The sequence below is a fragment of the Papaver somniferum genome, chromosome 5 (genome assembly GCF_003573695.1).
Source record: "Papaver somniferum cultivar HN1 chromosome 5, ASM357369v1, whole genome shotgun sequence".
NCBI lineage: Eukaryota > Viridiplantae > Streptophyta > Magnoliopsida > Ranunculales > Papaveraceae > Papaver > Papaver somniferum.
In genome coordinates this window covers 184,469,733-184,491,471 of record NC_039362.1, presented here as the reverse complement: position 1 = coordinate 184,491,471, position 21,739 = coordinate 184,469,733, and the positions used below count along the sequence as shown (strand labels likewise).

The 21,739-nt window shown below is 37.2% G+C and overlaps 1 long non-coding RNA gene across 1 annotated transcript; it reads left to right on the top strand.

Moving 5' to 3' along the window:
- Positions 1 to 53: 53 nt before the first annotated feature.
- LOC113278309 lies at positions 54 to 8,289 on the top strand. Its single transcript, XR_003325419.1, has 3 exons — positions 54 to 350; positions 675 to 920; positions 8,231 to 8,289. It is a non-coding gene; the product is annotated as an uncharacterized LOC113278309 (long non-coding RNA).
- Positions 8,290 to 21,739: the final 13,450 nt, after the last annotated feature.

Sequence of the window (21,739 nt, the reverse complement as noted above, 5' to 3'; positions counted from 1 at the left end):
AAGGTATTCTAGAAAGAGGGTGGTAATGATTTTTCCGATTAGATCTCACCAACTCTAATGGTCAAGAAGAGAAGAAGAAGAAAAGGAAATGGTTTGCCTATTTGATTTTGATAATCATCGGTACGTGCGGAATCGGTAATATGGTTTGCAGATAGCCACTATAATTTCTCCTCGCTTCTCCGGATTGATGCATCGAAGAATTTTCAGAAGGGTTTTCTTCAATTTTGTCATCATGCTGAGATGATAAATCTTTGGAGGGATGGCTTATCTACACGTGTTTCCTGCTTCTAGTTTTCAACTCAGCTCAGTTCAGGGTTTCACTATTATTATTATCTCAGATTTATTCTCAGGTTTGAAAACTCTTTGCAATTTCTTCTTGTCATTCTCTGTATTTCATTTTCACCCGATGGGTGTTCATTCTTAATCGTTGACTAATTTTGAAGTTCCAATTTCTATAAATCAATGAAAATTCATGATTTGATCAGTTTTCCTAATCAGGATGTTGGATTACATTCATCATTAATTAGGTTTTTGTGGGGCTTTGATGTGTTTGCTGGTTCTAAGGGTTTTCAGTTAGGGCATTGTTTCATTTTCATTTGGTGAATGAGTTCAAGAAAAATAAATTTATGGTGTTTTGAGAGGTGAATTGAAAATGGATTTGTGGGTTGTTGCAGCATGGAACATCATCTGGAGATTGATAAAATCATAAAACTGAGAGTCATGAAACCGAGAAGAAAAAGGAGCTATGCATGAATACCAAAATACAGAGAAATAAACATCCAAGGAAGAATTGGAAGAACAAATTGAAGAGGAGAACAAAAGCCTCAGATGGCAGCAAGTGTTGAAGAAAAGGATCAGATGGTACCAAATGTCAATGAAGTTGCTAGAGAATTTGAACAAGGAACTGATGATGTAGACTTGTAAGTCAAGAAGATCAAAGTTGTTGTTTGGTTTTAGGGAAAGTATGCAATAATTAACCTATCGATTTTAGGGGCCACCCCAAAGGATTTAGGAGCCATCAATTTATACCCAGCCAAAGACTCTAGTTAAGGGGTACCCTATATGATATTGAAGTTACATAAATGCCCTTATGGTAAAACTGTATAAAAACCAAATCAAAAACAAATCTACTCATTTCAACTCTTCTTCTTCCAGTTTCATATTATCTTCCGATTGTGGAAGAAAAAAAAAATTTTCTCGTTCAACCGAAACATCGCCGTGAATCGTAAAATCAAAACATCGTCGATTCGATTATAAAACAATGGATAAGAGAAATGAAACACACAGACCTAGAACCAAAAATGTTGCTCGGGGTATCGATCCAAACATTGGAATTTTAGCAAGAAATAAAGAAATTCTTGCTGCAAATGAAGAAGAACAAGTACCCGGCAATGTAGTCGGTGGTGGCGATTCCGAGACTCAAACACTTCGTCAACTTCAAATGGCCCCAATTAGGTAAGAATCTATCATTTTTGGGATTTATTTCGCTTTAATTCGTCGAATCGAGAAAAAAAATTTCTAGGGTTTTCGGTTATTTATCCAGATTCGGACGATATGCATGCTCATTTACTTCCGAATGTAGTCGTGTTCTTCATTTTTCAAGAACATCGACAGTATTCGGGAGAAAGATTTGATGATTATCTGCCGAATATTGGTGGCCATATCTTCCTGGATACAAACTGCTAATAATCGGTAGTTTAATGAATTTTTTGGCTACCGGATATATTTAAGTAGACACAGAGTATTCGGAAGAACACTCACTACCGAATGTATATATTGAAAAAATCTCAAAATTTATGATATAGGAAAAATCCCATTTTGGGGCCAGTATTTATTCGGAAGACAATATAATGTTTTAATTCTCCGATTGTGTAGGATAAAATTTTAGAGTTTCTGAACTCCAGTTGATGAATATTCGGTTGTAAACGTGTTTAGTTATATTCCGATTGTTTTTCATTCGGAAAAAATATGTGTCTTCTTACTTCCGAATTTGTACATTCGGGTTATAGAGGTGCACTTTTTCTTCCGATTGTGTAGGATGAAAAATTTACAGCTTCTGAACTCCAATTGATGTATATTCGGTTGCAAAGATGTTTAGTTAGCTTCCGATTTTGTTGTATTCGAGAACAATATGTGTCTTCTTACGTCCGAATGTGTACATTCGGGTTATATTTCCATACTTTGTCTTCCGATTGTATAGTTTGTAAATATTGTTCCTTTCTTTGTTGTTTAGACAAAGTCGAGAAGGGAGGAAGAAAGTGACAGCTAGTGCTAGGAGGCAAAGGAGTGCCAAAGATAATTCAGGTGCTCAACAAAGCGAACAAGAACAAAGCAGTCAACAAGAAGTGCAACCAACTGTTGAACAACAAGGCAGTGAACAAGGGGTGCGACCAAGTGTTGAACAAGCCGCTCAACAAAGTGCAGGACCAAGTGTTGAACCAGTTGATCCAGTGGCAAGAGTAGAAGAAGAAGGACAACCAAGTGGTACCCAAAAAGCCAAAAAAGGAAAAGATGTTGTAAGGAAGGATATTGCTAAGAAAGCATCACATCTTTTCCCTCAGCACTTGAAGAAGAAGGGTATTCCAGCAGGCACAATCCTTGGACTACCAGCGGATGGAGGAAAATTGCTATTTGGATACAAAGACTCATGGGCCAAAGAAATATATGAAACCGAGGTAATAAAATTACTATTTTTTATTAATGTATTGTCAATGTGTTATATCGTAATACTTGTATTAAGGATTTTTTTATGTACTTTAATAGGATCATCAAGATGCGGTCCGTCTACTCAAACCTACCGCCGCACCAACAAAAATGCTTGCGTGGCCTTTATCCGGTGAATGTGAAAGGTTCAAGACAATTGTTGCCAACTCGGGGTTAGCTAATGCCGCCGAGAATTCATTGTTGGAACATGATCGTGTGGCCATATCGGCGTTCGTGGAGAGAATGTATCCTGAGACCGATACTTTCCATATGCCGTTTGGGGAGATGACGATCCCCGGATGATGTTGTGCAGATTCTTAACCTTCCCGACCAAGGCACAGCTGTGAAGTTTAACTACACAAAGCAGTTAAGTTGGGCACAACTTTATTCTCTAACTAACAAGTGCTTAGGTTGGGATGAAGAGACAACAACAACAGAGTTTAGGAGGCATGCCAGTTATAGAACAAGACAGATCAACATTACAGCTTTGATGAATATGTTCCGAGGCACCTTGGAGAAGGAAAAGAATGGAACGTTAACTGATGAGCAAGTGAACCACGCTGCCACTGCATATCTCCTCTGTGTATTGGGATGTGTCATATTCCCCAATACTTCTGGCAACCGGATCGACGCCAACCTTATACAACTTTTGGATCCTCTCCATGAAGTCGGTGACTATTCTTGGGGCACGGCATGCCTAGCATTCTTGATGGAAGAGTTGAGAAAGGCGTCGAGGCTAGGAACCTGCCAAGTTGCCGGGAACGTGGCTCTATTGCAGGTTTTTTCTTTAACTCTATAACTCACTCTATAGTTATTCGGTAGACAATACATATGATGCATATTCATAACTCCAAAGGACGCATATTCGGTAGGAATTGATCCATCTTATTTTCCGAATGTTGTTATTCGGTGGCTAGGTACTTAGTTTTATTTCCGATTATATATAATCGGAAATATGTTTTGATATTAACCGAATATACAGGCCAGAAAAACTAGAGGTTACTGAACTCCAAAGGACGCATATTCGGTAGGAATTGATCCATCTTATTTTCCGAATGTTGTTATTCGGTGGCTAGGTACTTATTTATTTCCGATATATAATCGGAAATATTTTTTGATATTACTAGAATATACAGGCCAAAAACTATAGGTTACTGAACTCCAAATGACGCATATTCGGTAGGAAATGATCCATATCTATTTCCGAATGTTGGTATTCGGTAGATAGGTACTCAGTTTTGTTTCCGATTATATATAATCGGAAATTATGTTTGGAAATTACTACCGAATATACACAATCTATTTACTAAAACTTGTTTCTTATGTATATAGGCATGGATCTATGACCACTTCCCTATCCTGAAGTTGGTCGGAGAGAACCCGGGTGGTGCAAGGTATACTCTCTAGGAACAAAGTATATAATTGAAGACAACCGTTCTAGGACAAAGAGCAGCTTGATTCGCATGAGGGAGATTTTGGACCAATTGAAGGCCTCGGACGTATGCTTTGATCCATACAAGGAAGATCGAGTCAGTGGGCATATAAATTTCGGTCGGACTTGTCCTTTATTTTGGACCATTGTGGCACCCCACAGGATATGTGATGTATAACCCCTCTAGGGTGATGCGACAACACGGGTATATACAACAACAACCTCTGGAGAAAATGGGGGATTACTACAAATTGGAGTTGGAGTTGTGTTCTTCTAGTGGTGTAATCTCAATTGTTCACACAGGCCCACCTACTGTTCTTGATAACTGGGATAAGAGGAATGACTTCATTATCGACACTGGTAGACGAACCACCGAGGTGATGAAATTCTCCAGACTATATGAGTTGGTATAACAAGGTATCACATCCTTTGGTTATCCGTGAAATCAAATCCAACACTACTGCGGCGGGTTCAAGTTATAATTGTATCATCAAAGACAAACCAGCTGGTTATGATAGACTGGTGCGTGTTCTTATATTTTGTTCATTTTATATTATTCCTATAAATCTTAGGTAATTACCGTTTGATGTTATGTCATTACGTATAAAAAACAGGTGAATAGGTTCAAGCGTGTTTCCAAAATGTTAACTGCATGCTTGAAGAGCGGAGATCCCATGCCAGCTGAGAAGATCAAAGAGGCTAGAGATCTAGTTGATAATATGGATAACGAAGATTATGCTGCCCAGTTTGGGGAGAAAGTCACGAAGAGGCATCAGCCCAAGGTGGCAGTATCAAAGACGGGTAAAAGAACTCGAGCTTCATCGAGCGCTGAAGCTGCTCCAACTGAAGGTGCTCAAACTGAAGGTGCTCAAACCCGTGGTCGTGCAGGACTGGGAGGTAGTCACGGTCGTAAAGTAAAGAAGAGCAGATAAATGACAATGATTTTTGTTGTACATTCGGAAATTTGTTTGGGTAACTAAGTTAGACAAGTTCAAATGACAATGATTTGTGTGGTATATTCGGAAGTTTTGGTAACTAATTTAACTTCCGATTATTTCAAAGACAAAATTTGAAAAGTATAAGTTTTTCCAAATTCTGATTTTTGGGCCATCGTACATTCGGAACTTTATAAAAAACCTATCCTCCGAATATCACAAGTTCAAAACAAACCACGCCATGGCTCCAGGTGGTTCCAAGGGCCAATATTGAAGGTTAGACATCCCATATTCGGAAGTTTTGGTAACTAATTTAACGTCCGATTATTTCAAAGACAAAATTTGAAAAGTATAAGTTTTTCCAAATTCTGATTTTTGGGCCATCGTACATTCGGAACTTTATAAAAAACCTATCCTCCGAATATCACAAGTTCAAAACAAACCACGCCATGGCTCCAGGTGGTTCCAAGGGCCATATTGAAGGTTAGACATCCCATATTCGGAAGTTTTGGTAACTAATTTAACGTCCGATTATTTCAAAGACAAAATTTGAAAAGTATAAGTTTTTCCAAATTCTGATTTTTGGGCCATCGTACATTCGGAACTTTATAAAAAACCTATCCTCCGAATATCACAAGTTCAAAACAAACCACGCCATGGCTCCAGGTGGTTCCAAGGGCCCATATTGAAGGTTAGACATCCCATATTCGGAAGTTTTGGTAACTAATTTAACTTCCGATTATTTCAAAGACAAAATTTGAAAAGTATAAGTTTTTCCAAATTCTGATTTTTGGGCCATCGTACATTCGGAACTTTATAAAAAACCTATCCTCCGAATATCACAAGTTCAAAACAAACCACGCCATGGCTCCAGGTGGTTCCAAGGGCCATATTGAAGGTTAGACATCCCATATTCGGAAGTTTTGGTAACTAATTTAACTTCCGATTATTTCAAAGACAAAATTTGAAAAGTATAAGTTTTTCCAAATTCTGATTTTTGGGCCATCGTACATTCGGAACTTTATAAAAAACCTATCCTCCGAATATCACAAGTTCAAAACAAACCACGCCATGGCTCCAGGTGGTTCCAAGGGCCATATTGAAGGTTAGACATCCCATATTCGGAAGTTTTGGTAACTAATTTAACGTCCGATTATTTCAAAGACAAAATTTGAAAAGTATAAGTTTTTCCAAATTCTGATTTTTGGGCCATCGTACATTCGGAACTTTATAAAAAACCTATCCTCCGAATATCAAAAGTTCAAAACAAACCACGCCATGGCTCCAGGTGGTTCCAAGGGCCCATATTGAAGGTTAGACATCCCATATTCGGAAGTTTTGGTAACTAATTTAACGTCCGATTATTTCAAAGACAAAATTTGAAAAGTATAAGTTTTTCCAAATTCTGATTTTTGGGCCATCGTACATTCGGAACTTTATAAAAAACCTATCCTCCGAATATCACAAGTTCAAAACAAACCACGCCATGGCTCCAGGTGGTTCCAAGGGCCCATATTGAAGGTTAGACATCCCATATTCGAAAGTTTTGGTAACTAATTTAACGTCCGATTATTTCAAAGACAAAATTTGAAAAGTATAAGTTTTTCCAAATTCTGATTTTTGGGCCATCGTACATTCGGAACTTTATAAAAAACCTATCCTCCGAATATCACAAGTTCAAAACAAACCACGCCATGGCTCCAGGTGGTTCCAAGGGCCCATATTGAAGGTTAGACATCCCATATTCGGAAGTTTTGGTAACTAATTTAACGTCCGATTATTTCAAAGACAAAATTTGGAAAGTATAAGTTTTTCCAAATTCTGATTTTTGGGCCATCATACATTCGGAACTTTACAAAAACATTATCCTCCGAATATCACAAGTTCAAAAAAAACTGTTTCCTGGAAACAAACAACACCATAATCGGAAAGAAAGTTGACTCATAAAATAACCGAATATTACAATCGGTAGGTTGTTTAACAAAATAATCTACCGATTTCGTATAATCGGCTAGTTTTTATATTAATAATACTCCGATTACATCCATTACATAAAGTTCAAACGGCCTTAACCTTACAATTTCGTCAAAAGCACCTAAATCCATACTCCTAATTGACCATAAAAGTATTAACACAGATCATAACTTCCAGTGACCATAGAAATTGTCCCTCTTGATTTTGTAGCATCCTTCATGTTCAAATCGTTTCCCGTAGAGGTCCACATACCGGCGATCCGCAAGATTTCTCTGAAATTACGAATGAGTAACAAGTTAGTACTAACTTTTGTTAATGTGAATTGGAGTTATAGAGATACTTACTCGTTTTTCATACGTCCACCAAGGAAAAGCGTTCCTAACAAACCGTTCCTCATCTTCAAGTTTGTCAATCTCCTTATCTAGCGCATTCTTTCTCATCTTAATGTCATTGGATGATCTTCGAATTCGATTACCATCTAAGGCCTCAAATACCATTAAGATACGGTTCCATATCTGCTCTTCGGATTCCGATTTGTGGAGCTTGTGAACAAGATCATGAGTAGTTACCACAACCCACGCTCTATAAATAGCACAATCTTCTTCTTCGGCAAAAGCAATATCCATGTTTTTTGTTATGAAAATTAAAACTGAAGAGAGGAAAGAGTTTGGTGCAATTGGGGTGATAGATATGAGTTTCTTCATATAGGTTTAGGGTCCAACGGCTCTTTTTGTTTTTCCCAAAAACTCCAACGGCTAATTTGACGAAAGTTGAATGTGGAGAAACCAATAATCGGTAGGTATTAGATTTAGCATATCTACCGATTATGGTAGCTTTCAAAATTTGAATTTGCGGCAACTTATAATCGGTAGGTTTTGTAATATTTTTAACTCCCGATTAACGCTGAATCCAAAACACGAACCAAGAAATACTGCACCGACTACAATCGAAAGTCTGGGAAATATTTTGGCTTCCGATTGCATTCGGAGGGTAACAATGTTATCATATCCTCCGAATATATAAGGATAATTTCGCCATTACCAATTACGCGAGATAAGGGCTGGCTACATTTTTCCTTTGAGTGACCTTTTTTGTTTTATTGTTGGCCCCTAAATCCTTTTGAGTGACCCCTAAAAACGCCAGGATAATTAAGAGGTTTGTCTAATTTTTCTTCCTTTAAATGCAGCCCAACTCTAAAAATTCGAGGATAGCAGAATGCCCCACCCCTTGCTGTTTTGTGAGTAAACTGAATATCTTGTACTTATTTGTTGCTGTTGAATTGCTTAGAATTGATTGTTTCCTGATTGATTCATGTATTTCGATTATAAGTTTTCATGGTCTTGTATTCATTTTTGAGATTTGATTATCATTCTGTGGTTTCGATTGAAATTAGGCGATGTTCTTTTGCTGAAAAATAAGTTCAATCTGGAATAGACGGAGACAATACCTGCTGAAAGATACTTTAACTTGTTGCTAATTGACTGCAGTTACAGGTCAGATTACTGCTTAGGTTTTCTAAATATTCATTGATGTCAGTTGAAACTGTTCTTGACGATGTCATTTGAATACATAGGGAAGAGAATTTGTCATATGACAGACCATTGAGATAAGCAAGCTCGGTGGGGTACTCGGCATAACCTATCCTTCTTTCGATCGTTGGCATGTGATTAACCATAGAATTATTGGGTAACCTATCATATAATAGCGATTTCTTTATATGATGTTTGCTTGTTGCATGTGCCATATGATTCGTTTTCTGGCTTATGAACTGAATGGCAAGTTAATTGCTTTGTCTATTTCAGGGTTTTTTCATACTAGATGAACGTTATAGAAAAAGTACCTTGTTTATTTCCCGTGGAATATATTGGAACGAGAAAACGAAATGGAAAAGACATCACTATACTCTCCACAATACAGATGAAATGTGTCTCCACAATGCAGGGAGTGGTAGGATCTTGGAAAATTTTGGACTACGAAAGAGCATCAAGTAAATCCATAGCTCTGTCATGTTCACTTGGCAATTGTCTCCTTTATATTCATGGCTAATTTATTCTGACTTGTGTGTCATTAGGTACTTTTGTAGCGCAAATATCAAGAGAAGAAGCCATGAAAAAACCAAGCACGCAGTGGGGTGGAAATTTTTTTATCCGTTCAAATATGATTTGGTGCGTACATACATATGTTGGTCTTTAGAGTCACGTTCATTCCTGCAACTTGAAAGCTATTTGACGTTTATTAGTTGGTCTTGGATTTGACTGTTCATGGTTGAAATGTTTCTCATATTTGTCTGTGTAAAGCATTCCAACGCTTAGTCAAGAATCGGAATGATGACGAGGAAGGTAGTAAATGAAAGTTTATTGTTATGTTAGTTCACTAATCTCTGACAAAAACTATTTCGAGACAAATCTTAGTTTGAATTAGGACCCAACGAACCATGAGCTATATGTGAATCAGACCTACCTATTATTAGTTAAGAACATATTTCGTAATGTTTTGCTTGATGCGGTTTAAACTATCAGGTGTGTTTGGCATTTGGAGAACTTTTGTATATAAAGACTCTTACTCTTAGATTGGAGGAGGTTATATAATTGTTAGGAATGCATCTTGTTCTGTGCTATTTATGAGTTTCTGCATATTAAATGGGTGAATTAAACTATCATTGGATGCTCTCTAGGTTGAATGAGTTGGACGAGGGATGTGAATAAGTCCTATCAGTTAATATGGTTTCGAGGTCTCTTGCTAAACTGTTACCCTTGTGAATATTCCTTGCATGGTTGGTTCCCAGTAAATGAGGAATATGAGAAGTAAATTAATATGGTTGGTTTCGAGGTCTCTTGCAACCTTGTGAATATTCCTTGCATGGTTGGTTCCCAGTAAATGAGGAATATGAATAGTTATTTTTGTTTTATATATATTTTGTGTTACTCCGATGTAGAATTAACATCACTTTATTGTCACGCAGCTGGAAAAACAATGCAAAGCTTCAACTGCCAGCATGAGGAAATGGGGACGTCTGGAACTTCAATGTCAGAGCTGACGACGCTAAACGCTTTCAAACTACTTTAATAATATCTGTTTTGAGGAATACTTTCAAAGTCAGGTCTATCCATCTCCTGAGTGGAATCAGTTCCATTTTTCTGTTACACCTGTATCATTTTGGGAAGTAATAGTGTAGGGTTGTGTGCATCTCTGCCTTGAGCCCTTGTGTATAAATATCAAGCTACTTGGATCTGGATTAGATAAGTTTTTGGTAAAATTAGTAATTTTTGCTTAAATGTTCAACTCTTCCTGAACATGAAGTTGATGAAACTCATTGAATGCTGCAAAATCCCATTTTTGGATTCATTCCTTGCAGTTGTATGACATTTTCCCACAACCATGTTAATATCTACTGTTTAACTGGTTGGTTATACGAAGGCATTTCAGCTGTTCACAGATTGTTTTCTGATGCATCCTTTTTTGGTAGTCTAGAAAAAGAAAGAGGGCAATGCATTCTGCCTAATGGATGTTTTTGTATTACAGTTACTGCTTTATGTGAGCTAACAGCTTTTGATTTGATATGATGCTTGATTTGTCAGTTTTACTTGTTCATTCTGGATTCAATTCTAATGGAGACTCTCTTATAACTGGGTTGATCTTATCATCACTCTAAATTATATTTCTTGTTGCAATCCAAAAAGAATAAATGTCAGAAGTGTATGCAGCCCTTATCTAATATTACATGGTAAATATCAAATGAAGAGAAAGAGAGTCATTATTGGGGTGTAAATAACCCTAACCCTTTATATGCCCTCATCCGAAACTATTCTCACGAGAACCTTTTGAGGTCTATGTAATTGGCAGCGCAAGGTGAAAACCTCCAAACCCTAAAGAAGAAAGCTTTAGGTTTATCAAATCTTAAACATCAAAGAACACTCGAAAATGGTCACGAAGAAGAAGAAAAGAGAAGAAAATGGTATGCGCGGTGATTTGGATAATTATTTATAGGGGCAAAATATCACACACTTCGTTATCATGGGAAATGGTCTTCCCATCATTATGCGAACGCAATCGCCCACAACATATCCCAGATGACGAACCCAATGACGTCGCAACTCACGAGTAAACTCTGAAGAGTCGTGCGGTATTAGAGAGCACGTGCAAAAGATGTCAATGTAAGCGTGCGTCATTGACGCACGTCAGATCCGAAAATAGAGATTTTATTAGCTGTCATCCACTATGTAAACACCTATATAAAGAGAAAGACAGGAGAGAGAAAAAGGGGGCACATTTGTAAAGAGAGGTCAACCTTATCTTTTGTATTCATCTTCTTCCTCCATCACCAAAACTAGATCTAGAGCTCTACCCAAAACCCATTAATGGAGATTCCAAATGTAGTACTCATGTGAACACCAATCCATCATAATGAAGAACCATGGATGTAGATCACATTGATCGAATGATAAACACATTTTTGTGTCTAATATGATCTCAATTGTATATATTTTTAGTGCTCGATTTTGTACTTATTTTGGTTATTTTATGTCTTTATAGGTATTTTGGACAAATAAGCTTTTGCGGCGAAATTGGCTCGAAAAGCGGTTTTTGTGCTCGTGGGAGAAAATTACTATACGGACTCTCACTTTGGATAAGGGGTAACCCATTTCTAGGCATGTGCTAAAGGGACACCGGAACTGGATAGGGGGACACCCTTCTTCTTCACGTTTAAAACGGTTTTTGGCGGGAAAAATGCATGCAGACGCTGTTGATTTTGGATTGAAGATTTGAACGAGTTTCAGGGTGATTCAACATTGGAAATCGATTGGGATGGACTTGATAGAGAAAAACAGGTTTAATACATGCGTTTGGATCGATCGAATTGGGCTGGAATTGCCGGAAAAAGGAAACAGAGTAAAAAAGGAAACACGGTCCCTGTTTGGAGCTATTTTTGGAATTCTAGGGAGATTAAAGTGCTACAAAACTTCCAAAAGATTGTTATCTATATAAGCAAGAGTTTGAGATAAGTTTGGAATCCCAGAAACGCGTGAAACAATTTTTAGAAGAGATTATTTCCGTGACTGCCAAGAAACAAAAAAAAAGGAATTTAATTCAATTCGGGAGGTTTCTGAGTGATATAAAAGGATGGGTCGAGTCCCATAAATGCGAATCGAGGTCTGTCGAGAGTTTGGGGTCGAGAGGAGAGCTCAGGAGGCGAGAATCAGAGATTACAGGAAGCATGTCTCTGCTGCTGCTGAAGAACAAGCGTTGCAGAACGAAGAACAGCGTCTCAAATTCGCAACACTGCTACAGTGTTCTCTCTGTAACAGCTGAACAGCCACATTTATCTTCAGTTAGCCACACCTCCTGTAACAGTGAACTCTGTAACGCCAGTACGTCGTTGCATATTCACTGAATCATATCATCTCTGCAATAAAAACAACTTTTGAGCCATGATTTATTCTTTTGAGCCTGTTTTTGATATGAGAAGCTAAACCCCAACACTGGGATGACGGAGGAAGCCCTATTTCACGCATGTGGTAATTCTAATAATTCTTTTATGACTATTTGCATTGATTTTTAATCAATTTATGATTTTTATTGAATGTGTGATTTCATTTGATGGTGTATGCTTGGTCTATGTATTTTTGATACATCATGATTTTGATTTACAATCATTGCTTTTCAAAAATCTACTTTTTGGCAAAGAATAAGAGTCCATATTTTTAATATTTGATCTATAATTGATTGGAATTATTATTTGAATCACACCAATGGAATTTGGTGGAATCTTGAGTCTCAGTCTCTCTCGACATTATGACAAACCTTTTGTATATATATTTTCTATTTTTATTTTAAGTCTAGAACCCAATCTTATCGAGTCCGAGTTGAACGAATCTTATTACCACTTTTTCTACAACAATTAAAATCACATCATCGAACCATGTAAAAAATCCTTGTGTCCATTTTATATTTTTAGTACTTCATCTTCATTTTCAAGTTTAATATATTTAGATTTACAAATTGTTAAGGGGTGTTAGTTGTGGGATTTCCTGTTACTACATTTTGGCGCTAGAAACACTACCTGATACTTGTGGGTTGAAGAAAATTCAAAGAAATTAGCAACTGTTAACGATGGATTGAGCTAGATGTATAAAATTTGGGGGAAAAGTGGAAATTCCAGTGAAGAAATTACATCTTCAAACAACAAACGCACCTTCCTAGCTTAAGGACAGAGATGATGAAGGACAGAGACAGATCTAGAAAATACGTCAATAGCTATGAAGTGAAGCAAACTGCATGGAGAAAATCATTTTCAAATGATGAATTCTTCTCGTATTTTATTGTTTAAATTTGAAGATCTAGTGACTTTAAACAATTTTTTTTATAAGGACCATAGCTTGTTTTTCAACAAAAATTTATTTTTACTCCAAAACCTAGGTTTAAAATGAGTTTTGATAATAGAATCACTATCAGCAGAGCCAGACGCCCGATTGTCATCATTTTCTTGGGACTTACTCGGTGATAGTCCGGACGCCCGATTGTTGAGTAATTATTACTAATTCATGAAATTCAGTGGACAATGATTCACGAAATGAAGTAATAAAATGAATTGAGTATCTATTACTAATCCAAGAAATCCAGTCGGGGAATTCAAGGAATTGAGTAATGAGATAGAATGATTATCTATTACTAATCCATGGAATCTAGCTGGGGATCAGTCATGGAACGGAGTAATGAGATTATTTTCTAGGAATTCAGTGGAGAATGTCACGATAGAATTAATCTATTTGCATAATCGAGATATGAGATATTTGAAGCATCATATTCGTTCTGAAGGGTGCATAGTCAGGGAACAACGTGCAACGTCGACGTCCTGAAGGTGTTTAGCCCTCTAACAAAAAATTATGTATGGAGAGACTCCTGAATCTATACACGGTCTCTCTACATAGTCAGGGAACAACGAGTATCGTCGACGTCCTGAAGGCGTTAAGCCCTCTAACAAACAATTATGTGTAGAGAACCTCCCAATCATTATTCTATGTATAGGTGGGTCTCTCTATGTAGTCAGGGAAAAATGTGCAGCGTCGACGTCCTGAAGGCGTTAAGCCCTCTAACAAACAATTATGTCTAGAGGACCGCCCAATCATTTTATTCTACATAGAGGGCATGATGAAATGTGCAGCATCGAACGCTCTGCCGGGGAGGCCTTTCGAGAAACATATTCATCATGGATCTGAGGGGAATACTCACTCAGCCAGAGATCGTGAAACGGTTCACGGTGTTAGAGCATAGCTCGGTTGAACCCACCAAGCGTTGGTATTTCAAGTTTAGTTGTCATATTTTAGTGAACTAAAACTCATTTAAAGAGTCGCTTGATTATGTACTAGAGTCAACTTCGTATAGGTTAGCTTGAAAGTATTAGGATATGAGACATTACAAGTATTGCGAAGACTTGAAGAAGTGAAGAAGTAAGGAGCTACAACGACGACATTATCCTTCCACTTAAGGTTAGTAATATTTGACTTGAACGGTTTCATTCCATAACATATCTTTCAAGTCGTGCATATTGAAAACATAACTGCGAAGCATGAATGATTACACTCTAGTTAGACGTAGTATTAAGGAATACAATACGAAGTATAACGCTTATCTTTTGAACTTCGTATATAAAACATCGACATAATCTTTTGAATGCTATTGTGATTATGTATGGGTATGAGGTGAAGATTTCATCCTAGGAAACAATGTTTTACATTCGTTTAAAGGAAGTCATAAAACGAAAAGCCGATGTCAGGTTCAAGAAAAATTGTGTAAAGACAGAGTCTTTGATGCAACTTTTGGTTCCTCACTAGGACGAATGCTACTACTTACACCGAGACTACTTTCACTAACTGACCGTTTTGACATGTTCAATATGGGATGATATTGGTACGACACTTATATTACAATTGCAAGTAGTAGTATTTGACTTGAACAAAGACACAAATTGGCATGCCATAACATTAAAACTAAGCATAATTCTAATATGGGTTCAAAATCAGGATTGCTGGAAAATCAAAAACATGTATTTCGAAAATATTAATTAAAAGAATATTATCAATATCTCGGTTTGGGATCACCTTGAGTATATATCAAGGAATATCTTTGAACAATAAATGATAAGAATTATGTACATGTTTAAATTATGTCGACATTTGGAACTTTCCTATTCTAGCCAACCCTAATTCTAAACTCACACAAAACCGTAAAGTGATATATATATATATGAATGTTGAAAATCAGTTTTGCTCTTGGGACTGGTTCTACCATGACTCCTAACATAAGTTAAGATCTGTTCCAAGTCTCCAAATATAGGTAGCGATCGTTTCTACCATGACTCCAAACAAAAGGTAGGATTGGTTCTACCAAGTCTCTTAATATAGGTGGGGATCGGTTCTACCATGATTCCCAACAAAAATTTAGGTTCGGTTCTACCAAGACTCAAAATATATGTAGGGATCTGTTCTATAATGATTCTCAACAAAATATAGAATCAGTTCTACCAATTATCCCAAGATAAGTAGGGATATGTTCTACCTTGACTCTCAACACAAGTTAAGATCGGTTCTACTTGAATTCCCACCTTATGTTCGAATTGGTCACCTATTGATTTCTTTTTGATTGCGAAGCAAGTTGGTATATGTACTTCCTTTAAACCAATGTAATGAAACATGGTTTCCTAGGATTAAATTACACATATATCCAATACACAATCAAGTACCAATCCACATAGTTATGTCGACGTCGCATTTACAAAGTTCAAAAGATAAACGTTATACTTCGTAATTCAATATACTTCCTTGAAACTTATATCATACTAATACGACCAAGTATAATACTATAGTATCATATATATAACACTTTGCATTTTATGTTTTCAATCTTAAACGACTTGAAAGAAATGATAGGAATGGAAACAGTCAAGTCAGTATCACTAACCTCAAGTGGAAGGATGATGTCTTCGTCGTAGTCGATACATCTTTGTAGATGGGGAAAAACGATTTGCTGGTTTTTACGGGATTGGGGAGACGACCGCGCGGAGGAGACTCCTTGAACTGAGCGAAAATTTTAACCTCACATAGATGCACTGCAAGAAGGGAGTGTTTTAAGTTCGAGAGATAAATCTGTAGGAATCCGGCCTAAACCAAGAGAATGGCCGTTCCAGAGTCAATTGGGTCACAAGAGAGGATGGACTAATCTGTAGAAGGGAAGCTGAGAAATGTGTGAGATCAATGGTGATCGAGAGTGTAGGTGTGTTGTGTATTCTGCGTAAGAAAGTTCTGAATGATTGAATTTACTCAGTTGAGAGTTATTGCTCAGACGATGAGTTCATGTAGATGAAAGACTGTCTGTATGAACTTGTCGAGAAATTCTTATCTGTTTCAATCAGGATTCAGAGGCCTTTTTATATTGTTGAATTGTAAACACCTTAATCCCATAAAGTGTGACAGTTGCTGGATTAAAAGATTAGGGAAGTGGGAAATCGTGTCAAAATCAGTTGCTCATCGTGCGGTGACTTGGTTTATTTTCCATCCATTTCTTTGCTAACTCCTCCAATTGATTGCACGACTTGCTCACATTCTTATCGTGTGCATAAACACACGTGTCATAGACCGCCAGACCAAAACCCTAGTTAATATCCCCCATGTGACACGATTGACGTCCCGTGGTTGTGGAGTCAGTTACTGACTTCATGGGACGATGAGTCCTTGTATTGCTGAGTCGAACTTGATTTGCATATATTCTGAAACTCATGAATTGAACATGTCTGTTAAGACACATGTATCATTGCCGAATAAATGTTGATAACCTGAGCAAACAGTACTGCTGAATCGTTGAATATTGATAGTTGAACCAATATTCCTTAGTCTGAGAAAATATTGCTAGTCTGAGCAAATATTGCTCATCTGAGCGACTGTGCTCTTCTGATGAATTGTTGGTGGCGGGACCAAATAAAATATTAATTTAAGATACTGACTGCAAGGCCGAGTATAATAATGAAAGTGTTATCATGGTATCAACGTAAAATTATTAGTATTTGAATCTACTCAGAATTACGTTTTTGCAGAGCTCTGGATTCGAAACTCTAATTTTGATCAATTGCTGAATTGATGATTTATTGAAAACTATTCATTATATGAAGGAGGGACTGGCTAAATGGGATGATAAATCTACCGTGTATCTCCCAGATGCTCAAGTGAGCAAAATACCAAAGTCTCCTGAAGACCAGTTGGTGAAAAGATGATTAAATGCTGGTTTAATCATTTATTAAAATATTGCTCGTGTGAGCGTCGGGTAGTAAACCCTGATTATGGAGAGATGAGGGACCGACCAAGGGGCATGAGACCGTCCCTTGGTGATCATGGGACCAGCTGATGGTCGTTTGAGCAAACTCTAAGTTGTTTGGGAAGAGTTTGGACCCAATATGAGCAATTGAGCAAATTAGGTCAAAATTGTTAAAACACGTGGGACCGGCTCTTTGCAAGCCTCAGGGCCAGCCTTGGTCGGTCAAGGAGACATGCCCGTGTCACCATAATATCTATGTCTCAGTCATGAGAATTTTGATATTTTACGATGCGCGTTTGAGCAACATTTTGAGAAAATATGAAGGATTCAGGTTTTGCTGAAACTGGGGAATGTTCATGAGATGATGAAAAATAATTAATAAAATAAGGGATTTTCAAGGTGTGGGACCGGCCACGGCTAGGGCATGGCCGGCCAGCTAGCAAGCTCGGCCCCGCGGCACTTTTCCCAATTTTATGTAATTTTTGTATATTTTCCCTGACGCGAGGAAAATACCATGAAATTGAAGAATTTCCATGAGATTAGGGAAATAATAATAATAATAAAATATGGAGTAATAAAGTGTGGGACCGGCTATGGCCAGGGAATGGACTTCCGGCCAATGGGCACGGTCCCAAGGCACTCTTCCCAATTTTATGTAATTTTTCATGATTTTAGGGAAATATCATAAAATCAAAAGTTTTGTTGAAACCAGGGAATTTTGTTGAAATCATGGAGTTTCCATAAGATGAGGAAACATAAAAAATAATAATACTAAAATGAGGTGTGTGTGGGACCGGCTAGGGCATGACCGACGGGCTAGGGCCCGGTCCCACGAGTTTCCCTGATTTTACATTATTTCCATGACTTGAGAGAAATTTCATGAATTCAAGAAATTTTCATGGGATGAGGGAAATAATAATAAAATAATAAGGAGTCATGAGGTGTGGTACCGACCACCGCTAGGGCATGGCCTGACGGCTAGTGAGCCCGGTCCCACGACACCTTTCCTAATTTATTATTATTTCCTTGATACGAGGAAACACCATGAGACTGGGGAGTTTCCTTGAAACGAAGGAGATTTGCTCAAATGAAGGGATTTTCATGAGATCAGGGAAAATAATAAAAATATGATAAAATATAAAATTGGGCATGTGCGCCTCGATTAATATTTTATTATTTATTATTTTTCCCTATTTTTCATAGGTTCATCGTTCCTTCGTGTTTTGGAATGCTCGTTTGTGCATTCAGGTGCTCGTTTGTGCATTATTGTTGAGTACACTTGCACCATTTTGATCGGGGCTTACTCAAGAGCTGCTCAGATGCCCTACGTTGAATATTTATTACTAACCCGTGGAATTCGGCTGGGAAGAACCACAAATTGAAGTGACGAAATATTACGAAAAATCGTAGAATATTGTTGAATATTCAGTTAACGATTATAGATAATTAATTGATGGATCTATACTAGCAGGCATGCTGTCTAGGAGCATTAATTATCGGAGAATTGAGAAATATGATCTTTTTGAAACGTAATATCTCCTTTATATAGTCAGGGAAAACCTTGTTGCATCCTGAAGACGTTATTGCTCTATACTAGCAGGCAGGCTGTCTATGAGCCGTCCAATCCTTCAATTATATATAGAAGTAATTACTGAAATTGCTCAGTATTTATGAGATGTGCTGTTGCCTCAGCTGAGAGACTACACATCTACATATACTCTGAGAGACAGTATTCTCAGTCAGAGATTTTATGGCATGAACTTTCGTGCTTCAATGAGATACATGAGCCTCAATACTCATCTGATTGCTGGATCAGGAGTATGTACAATTTGGTTTTACAATTTTAGCCTTTGTCGAAAATCCACCATCTACAGTCTTCACGCTCTTCAGATATTCAGAGTAATACTTGTATGTCTCAATATTCAATGATTTTCTAGTCTAACCTAAACGAAGTTGACTCTAGTAATTTTAATCAAACGACTATAATTGAGTTTTGATAAAGAAATATGACAACCATGAAAAAGCGGGGGTATAACAACCACACCCAATATTTCGATTAGCAATCTGTATGGACTAACTCCAATATACTTTCTAGAGAATCAACTAGACAGTCAGACTCAATCTAGAGAAAAGTATATCGAGGAGTTAATATCTCTCTCACTCAAGCAAATAGAAATCTGTGATTCTTTATCAAATACTAGAGAGATAAACTTGGAAGATACCAAAGACCAATATCCAAGTGTCAATCAATTTAAATCAACAACCAAAGGTTGGATATTCTAATTGATTGATCTTAACGCACAACCTTTGATATTTCAATTATATAATAAAATATAATGCGGAATAGAAAAAACAAAGACACCGGAATTTTTTTTAACAAGGAAACCGCAAATGTAGAAAACCCCGGAACCTAGTCCATATTGAACACCACACTGTATTAAGCCGCTACAGACACTAGCCTACTACAAACTAACTTCGGTCTGGACTTTAGTTGAACCCTAATCAATCTCAAACTGATTCAAGGTACAGTTGCGCTCCTTATGTCTCTGATCCCAGCAGGATACTACGCACTTGATTCCCTTAGCTGATCTCACCCACAACCAAGAGTTGCTACGACCCAAAGTCGAAGACTTGATAGACAAATCTGTCTCACACAGAAAAGTCTATAGGATTGAATAAATCTGTCTCCCACAGAAATACCCAAGAGTTTTTGTTCTGTATTTTGATAAATCAAGGTGAACATGAACTAATTGATAATCCAGAATTATATTCCCGAAGAACATCTGTGTATTATCAATCACCTTACAACAATCTTAATCATATGGTAGCGAAACAAGATATTGCGGAATCACAAACGATGAGACGAAGATGTTTGTGATTTCTTTTTATCTTGCCCTATCGGAGATATAATCTCAAGTCAATTATTCAATTGAACTCGTACGATATAAAATGGCAAGATCAGATCGCTCAACTACAAGAGAAGTAGTTTCGTCTGGCTTCACAATCCCAATGAAGTCTTTCAGTCATTAACCTACAGGGTCTCGGGAAGAAACCTAATTAAGGGTAAACGAGAATCGACTCTAGAAAACTAACTAGTATCACACATGAGGTGTGGGATTAGTTTTTCCAATTGTTATATGTCTCCTTTATATAGTTTTCAAATCAGCGTTTGCAATCTAAGTTACCATGGTAACAAAGCATTCAATATTCACCGTTAGATGAAAAACCTGATTTCTCCAAGCTAATATCTTTCAACCGTTAGATCGAAACTTAGCTTGTCATACACAAATGAAATGTGTTTCATTTAGGTTTGAGTAACTGTACCTAAACGTGTACACTTGGTTGGTTCAAAAATATTTAACCGAGGTTAGCCATATGAGTACTATCAACCATATTAATCTTTCTCATAACTGGTTCAAATGACTCATAAGAACTAGTACAATTGAAACAAAATCGGTTTGATTCATTTGAATCAATTCATGAACAATATAGCCATGGTTTGCAAAGATTGCATTCCTTATTGATTTATTGTTTTAAGTTCATGAACTTCCAATTTGAGAAATAACCAGCTTGGGTACGCGTACGGGTACATGTACCTTAGCTACCGGTTTGAGTTTGGAAACTCAGCAGAAATTTTCGGTTCGAAAACTTTCATGAGTACGCATACGGGTACGCGTACTTAAGGTGACTGGTTTTTCAGTTTGTAAACTACAAACTCCAGCAGAAATTTTCGGTTAGAAAACTTCCGCCAGTACGCGTACCCAACCTGTCTCCTTTACCAATGTCGCATGCACAAATGCACACAATTGGTTTCTGGCACATGGATTTATACATTAATATGCAAACAAACTATATATGCTTATATTTATAGTTGGTTACATAATCTCAACTCTACATTTCAATCATTGAAACATTCTTCTACAATGTTATAAAAATCGTTATTCACGACTATCGTCATCAAAGCTATTTTCAAGATTGAAACATCATCATGAATTTCGTCACAGATAAAGATGAAAAGTGGTTAAAGCGAAAGCTTACCAATACGTTTTTAGAGAAAAAGATAGGCGAGTAAACTCGGCTCGAAATAACAAATGTGTATGTATGAAAACTATCATACTTATACGACTTTGTCTCAAGAGTAGGAGATAGAGAGATAGACTTTTGAGTGATAGATAAGTTCAAGTCTCCACATACCTTTTAGTCGGATGAAGTTCCACTGGTTCCTTGAGTAGTTTTTCGTCTTCGTAAGATGATCGCCATGGAGTCTGGAGCTCAACTACACTAATCTGTCCTAAACCGATACTTAGCTATAAGTAGTCTAGAAATCAAGACATATAATTTTGACACTAAACTTGACAAACATGCTTGAGATAGCAACGCATGCGAGTTC